The sequence below is a fragment of the Malus domestica genome, chromosome 15 (assembly GCF_042453785.1).
Source record: "Malus domestica chromosome 15, GDT2T_hap1".
Lineage (NCBI taxonomy): Eukaryota > Viridiplantae > Streptophyta > Magnoliopsida > Rosales > Rosaceae > Malus > Malus domestica.
The window spans coordinates 16460608-16466911 of record NC_091675.1 but is presented as its reverse complement, the minus strand read 5'-3'; the positions used below and the strand labels follow the sequence as shown (position 1 = coordinate 16466911).

The window sequence follows — 6304 nt, the reverse complement described above, 5'->3', positions numbered from 1 at the left end:
GTGATACATTCGATTTAATGAATATTCTTTTGGAAGCAATCATTTTAGTCAAATTATGAGAATTAATTTTCTAATTCATTACCGTGATTAGTGATAATAAATTATGGACTTCATTAGAAAATGGGTCATTTCTATGCATATAATAGTGCACATACTCATCTATGTCACAGTAATGAAATACACGTAATAGAGTTTTAATGTGCAAGTAAGGCTAGAGAGAAACCTAAATTTCCTCCACACCTACGATTCGTCTACAATCGTTGAAGATAGGTATTGTAAATCACATTTAACGGTTAATTATCAAGGTATATGATTTACGTATTCTACAATAATTGTTTGTAAAAATCATAGAGTTCAAAATCTTGAAGCATGAATTGATTCTTAAGAAAACAAATGAAAAATGCCTGAAAACTTTGAGTTTTAACAATAAGGACAAAATAAAGGGTGAAATGAATAGTACCAGGATTGACTTTTTAGTGTAAAAATATGATTTTTTTTGTTAAAATTGAATAATATCGGGAGCTTTTCGTTAAAATTCTCTTGATTCTTATGGCTTTATCAAAATTTAAGTTTATAACAACAACAGGCGCGGCAAATTTTTTCAATAAAAAATAAATTACATATAAATTTTGTAGAGAAGAAATGCGTAAAACAATAGTATAGTGCAGAGGGTTTGGATTTTTTAATGTTTTTTCTTTAGAAAGGCGGAACTTTTTTTTTTTTGTGATATCCACACATCCCATTTTACTTCTCACACACCTTTTTAATTTTCAACCGTCGGATCCGATGAATTGAAGAAGATCAATAGACAGAAATTATCAAAAGATGTGTGAGAAGTAAAATGGGGTGTGAATAGCAAACCCTTTTTTTTTTTGGACGAAGAGGAACTGAAAAATTGGGTCACTCTGCCACTGACCTTGAAAGCCCAAAAAAAGGAAAGCCCAAAATACTAGAATCTTAAGCGCGCCCAGTCCGTCGTGAACCTCCCAACCCCGCCTCTTTCTGTCAACACTCTCACTCATGGCTCCCCCCCCCCCCAAAACTCTGCTCTCCGGCGACGTTTCCGGCGACCTCAAGCAGCTCTTCAAACGCGTCGTTTCGGTATCTCTCCCTCTCTACCTCTACCTCTACCTCTGTGTCCTTTTTCTAGCTCCACTAGTTTTCAATTTCTAATTTTACTGAGTTAACTCGTTCTAGGTCAACAAATCGGCGGCGGGTCCATTCGACGCGCTGTTATGCGTGGGCCAGTTCTTCCCCGACTCGGCGGACCAGCTCGACGAGTTCAACGACTCCATCGAAGACCGGGCCCAAATTCCCCTCCCGACCTACTTCATCGGCGACTACGGCGTCAGCGCCGCTAAGGTCCTCCTGGCTGCGACGACAGACGCTGGTAATCAAGGCTTCAAATTGGACGGCTTGAAGGTTTGCGACAATCTATACTGGTTGAAAGGCAGTGGCAAATTTACGCTCCACGGTATAGTCCAATGTGCTTTAAATTCCGGCTTATTTTTGTCGCTTACGTTTCTGTTTGGTTACTGTGAAAATAAAGGAGGGAAACCTGTGGTTCTGTTTGGTTACTGGGAAAAAGGAGTGAACTGGAGGTTAAAATTTTTGGTTTACAATTGTGCTTAATTAGAATTCAGTAGTTTACTTTGTTTTGCTAATGAATTGCATTAAGCTTAAGTTAGTTCGCGGTTTCTGTTCTTAGCTAACTTTACTATATTTTTCCTAAAATCGGATTAGTTGCTCGGCTTGATTAAGATTATTCGGATCACATAATTCTGTTCAAAGGCGAGTGATTAATGCACAACTTAGGGATTGAACTTTTTGAGTGTGGTAAGCACTGAGGAATGTGTGAATGGTTGAGATAGCTTACGATAGTGATGTAGGACAGAATTGGGCAGCGGAATGTAGATAGTTTAGCAGAAGCAAAAACTCAGAAAACTTAAAGTAAAACAATAATAAAAGGTAACTGGAATCTCTCTACCAATAAACCCTAAAGACTGATGTTGATGTCCACGTCAATAGTTTGCTTATATATATTTTAAGGAATTTACTAATAGACTGATTGACTGATAGTTGATATCCAATCATTTATGTTTATAACTGATTATGGTCCTCCATTGTTTAGGGTTATCTGTGGCGTATTTATCCGGTCAGCAATATTCAGATAGTCAACAGTTTGGGACATATAATCAGGACGATGTTGATGTGTTGCAAGCAATTGCTGAGGAGCCTGGAATTCTTGACTTGTTTCTAACATATCCTTGTTTTTCTATAAATTTCTTCTTTTTTATCTTCTAAAATGAAAAAGACGCTCATTTGGTATCCGTTACATGCATATTTTTTTGCTGCATGTTTTCGTTTATAGACCTTTTATGTGATTTCTTTAACTGATTGTTACTAATAAATGGCCCAGCATGATCACTAATAGAGCAAATACATCTGATGTTCCCCCTGTAGCCTATGAGCCTTTTGGCAGTGACAATATTGTGGCAGAGCTAGTAGCTGAGATCAAACCGCGGTATGAATATTTTGGATATTATTGCATGACATGTCACTTTTAGTGCTCTCCTCAATTGCATCTAGTAGCAAACAGAATAATTTTAGTGTTTGCTTTGGATAGTAGCAACAGCTCTATGATTCTGATCAAAGTTCGTCTTCTGTGGTAGCTATCATATTGCAGGCACGAAGGGTGTGTTCTATGCACGTGAACCGTACGCTAATGTCGAGGCTGTACATGTGACCCGCTTTTTGGGTCTTGCTCCAGTTGGAAACAAAGATAAACAGGTATATTCATCAAGACTAACATCTTTGTTTTCCTTATAATTTGGTCTTGGGAGGAATTGATATGCGTCTGTCCCTTGTTTTGGATAAAATCCTTCAGTTTTTTATCGTTACATTACATCTTCATTTTCTGTCCTTAGATATAGCTTCTAGGCATTAATAACCTATTGTGCATTTGTACTTGCTCCTCAGAAATTTATTCATGCGCTTTCTCCAACTCCAGCATCTACAATGTCTGCTATGGAGATTAGGACAAAATCGACAACCACTACCTTATCTCCATACACATATGAGGAGAAAACAGCTCATTCAATGGAAGCTGGGAAGAGGTCTAGTGATAGTATTTCCAATTCGCAGTACTGGAGATATGATGTCTCCCAGAAAAGGCAGAAACATGGAGATGGTAATAGGCTGTGTTTTAAGTTTGTATCGTCTGGCTCTTGTCCTTGAGGCGAAAGTTGCAACTTTCAGCATGATGTAGATGCAAGAGAACAGTCGTTGAGAGGTGTTTGTTTTGAAGTTATGAACAAAGGAAAATGTGAAAGGGGCCCAGATTGCAAATTTAAGCACAGCTTACAGGATGAAGGTGAGAGCAATTCTCAACAGAGACGTGGATCTGGAAATGCGAACAGTAACAGGTCGGTCTCTGAGTTACACTTTTATGCTTACTGAGCAGGCCAGTCAGACGGATTCAAGATGTTATTTCTTTTGGTTGTAACACTAAGTTTGATCCCACATGCAGGACAACAGAGTGTTGGTTTTGTTTGTCAAGCCCCAAAGTTGAATCACATCTAATTATCAGCATAGGGGAGCATTACTATTGTGCCCTTGCTAAAGGCCCACTCGTTGAAGATCACGTATTGCTAATCCCTATAGGCCATTCACCGAATACTGTTTCTCTACCCTCAGAATGTGAAATTGAGCTTGATAAGTTTCAGAATGCTCTGAAGAAGTATTATAACAAACAAGGAATGGAAGTTGTTTTCTTCGAATGGGCTTCAAGACGTACCACTCATGCTAATCTTCAGGTAAGGATCTGTGTTGCAAATGTTTATGTAAGAAGTTTCTTGGGTGAATTACTTACCCCATCATTCTTTTGTATAGGCCGTTCCTGTTCCTTCAGCCAAAGCAGCTGACGTTAAAAATATATTTAACTTAGCAGCTGAAGGGCAGGGCTTCAAGTTCACGACCATGAAATGTAAAAACCCATTTTTATTGTGCTCAATCTGCATGGAACTTTTCAAGTACAATTTTTGAGAAACTTCCGATATTCCTTCACTTCTACTGTATCTTTAACTGATGCTTCTCTTCATTGCAGCCAGTAATAATTATGATGGGAGAATACTGTTAGGGGAACAGTTCGACAGAAATTTTAGTTTTTTCTATGCTCAGCTCCCTGATGGTACAATCCTATCACATTCGATTGAAGAGAATGAGAAATTCTTACCTCAATTTGGACGTCAGGTAAGGACATAGTTCAACCGATTGTTTATAATCTGCCAATGTGTTTCCTGACATTCAGAAGGTTGAAATCCAATGACAAATGATATATTTGCAGGTTATGGCAGGTCTGTTGAAGAAGGCTGACAGGGATGATTGGAAGAATTGTACAGATAGCAAAGAAGAGGAAACCAAGATGGTGGAAGATTTCAAGAGTGGATTTGGAGAATTCGATCCAAATAAGTAATTTCTCTCGAAGGGAAGTAACCACTGAGAGTCATAAACTTGTGACCTGATGTGATATCAAATGTACTTTTGCATTTCTCCGTCTATGCGCGAGGTCCTCCATATTCTTGCAATTTTGAGAACCAAATCCAAGGTTGCTCCTTATAGGTCATTTTTGTCACCTTAAGGTGGATAGCTACCACTTTTGGATGAGAACTAACCGCAGATGTTCTCTACTGCTTCCCAAACCGAACAACTTGTCAGTGGTTCATTCTCTCTGCAACAAGTGAGATCAAGAGGTGGCCTTCAAAGATGAGACATTGTCCAGTAAGTTAACCCAAGTGCTGATTGGTGTCGATTATTGTTCGTCTGTTTTTGTATTTTTGGATTCGGAATCTGAGTTCTGTTGTAAATCTACATCCAGAATTGTAATTCTCTGCTGTCTTCACCGCATTAGACGGCTTCAATGTGAAATCACATTCTTTAATTAGCACTTTCCAGTTTTGTGGCATTTGAAACTCAATCATTGCACTCCACTTTGCAGTCGCGAGACATTTCTTTTCGTGTTTTCGGTTTGTCTATTGAGTGATGCAAGCAGAAACGGCCCTGACCCGCATCTGTTGGAATGTGATCAAGAATACAAGAATTATGCATCTAATAATTGTTACAATGATTAGTCTTATGCTTATGATAGAAGGGGCAAAGGGTCACACTCTCAGGGTCCATAAAATTATTACAATCCCTGCTTGCCACTGAAGACCTTGTTGAGTGGGACTCCCGTTTGGTAAGACTTACTAGGAGTGAGGAGCCTACTAGTGTGTCTTTTCAGCCTTTAGCAAAGCTGCAGCCTCCAAAAGAAACAAACCAATGTTGAAATAAAGAGTGCAAAGTTGAACCCTACGGGACAAGAAAGACTCACATGGCATGGAACGCTATGATGGTAGTGTACCGGTGTCATGTAATTTGATCTCCAACTAGATGTGAAAAATCTCTCATCCACGTTGAATGTCATGTTGGCGGTATTTCAAACCATTCACGCATTGTCGGGAGGTTTCTCTCTGGTCCCAAGTGCCAACCTTCTTTGTTCTTGTTCAGGGCTGGCCCAGGCCCAGTGCAAGCAGGGCGACCGTCCAGGGCCCAAAAAAATTAGGGGCACTAAAATTATTAGGGTGGTATATTTATATATCTTTTATAAGAGTATAAATATATAAAATTTAGTTCAAAGACACAGAAATTTAACTAGAAGTGGTGGTTTGTCATTTGAAAATACTGAGGAGGTCTTGGGTTCAAAACACCATGTGTGCTTATTTACTTTCTATTTTTTACAAATTTCTTCTTATAAGATTATAAATTTATACAATTTGGTTAAAGAATCAAGAAGTTTAATTAGAAACAATGATTTTTGTTGTTTAAAGTTAACAAGAGGTCCTAAGTTCGAAATGCTATGTGCATGTTTATTCTTTTCAATTTTTACAAATTTTTGTTTGGTTGTTAATTTATTTTTAGTTACTATCTAGTAGCTATGTGGGTTGTTATTTTTAAATATTCGTTTTAATTCAAGTCTAATCTTCAACAAAGAATAATACGTAGACCAAATTTGCAAATTATATGACGTGTCATCAAAATGTTTAATTTAGTGCCCATTCATTAACAATTAAAACTCGAAAACATCATTATTTTTTAGTCCCATATTGAGAATGTTAGTAAATAAGAAAAAAAACATCTCACGATTTATTCAAAAACACATTCAAAGTTCAGATGGAAAACAAAACTCATCATTTATCTATTGGTAAGCCCGAAGTTTTTTTGTTTCCCTCTCTCAATACAAAATAAATTAGTCTTTCCGTGTTTC

General features: G+C 37.8%; 1 pseudogene; it reads left to right on the top strand.

Moving 5' to 3' along the window:
* Positions 1-957: 957 nt before the first annotated feature.
* Positions 958-4945, top strand: LOC103400811 (zinc finger CCCH domain-containing protein 64-like; annotated as a pseudogene).
* Positions 4946-6304: the final 1359 nt, after the last annotated feature.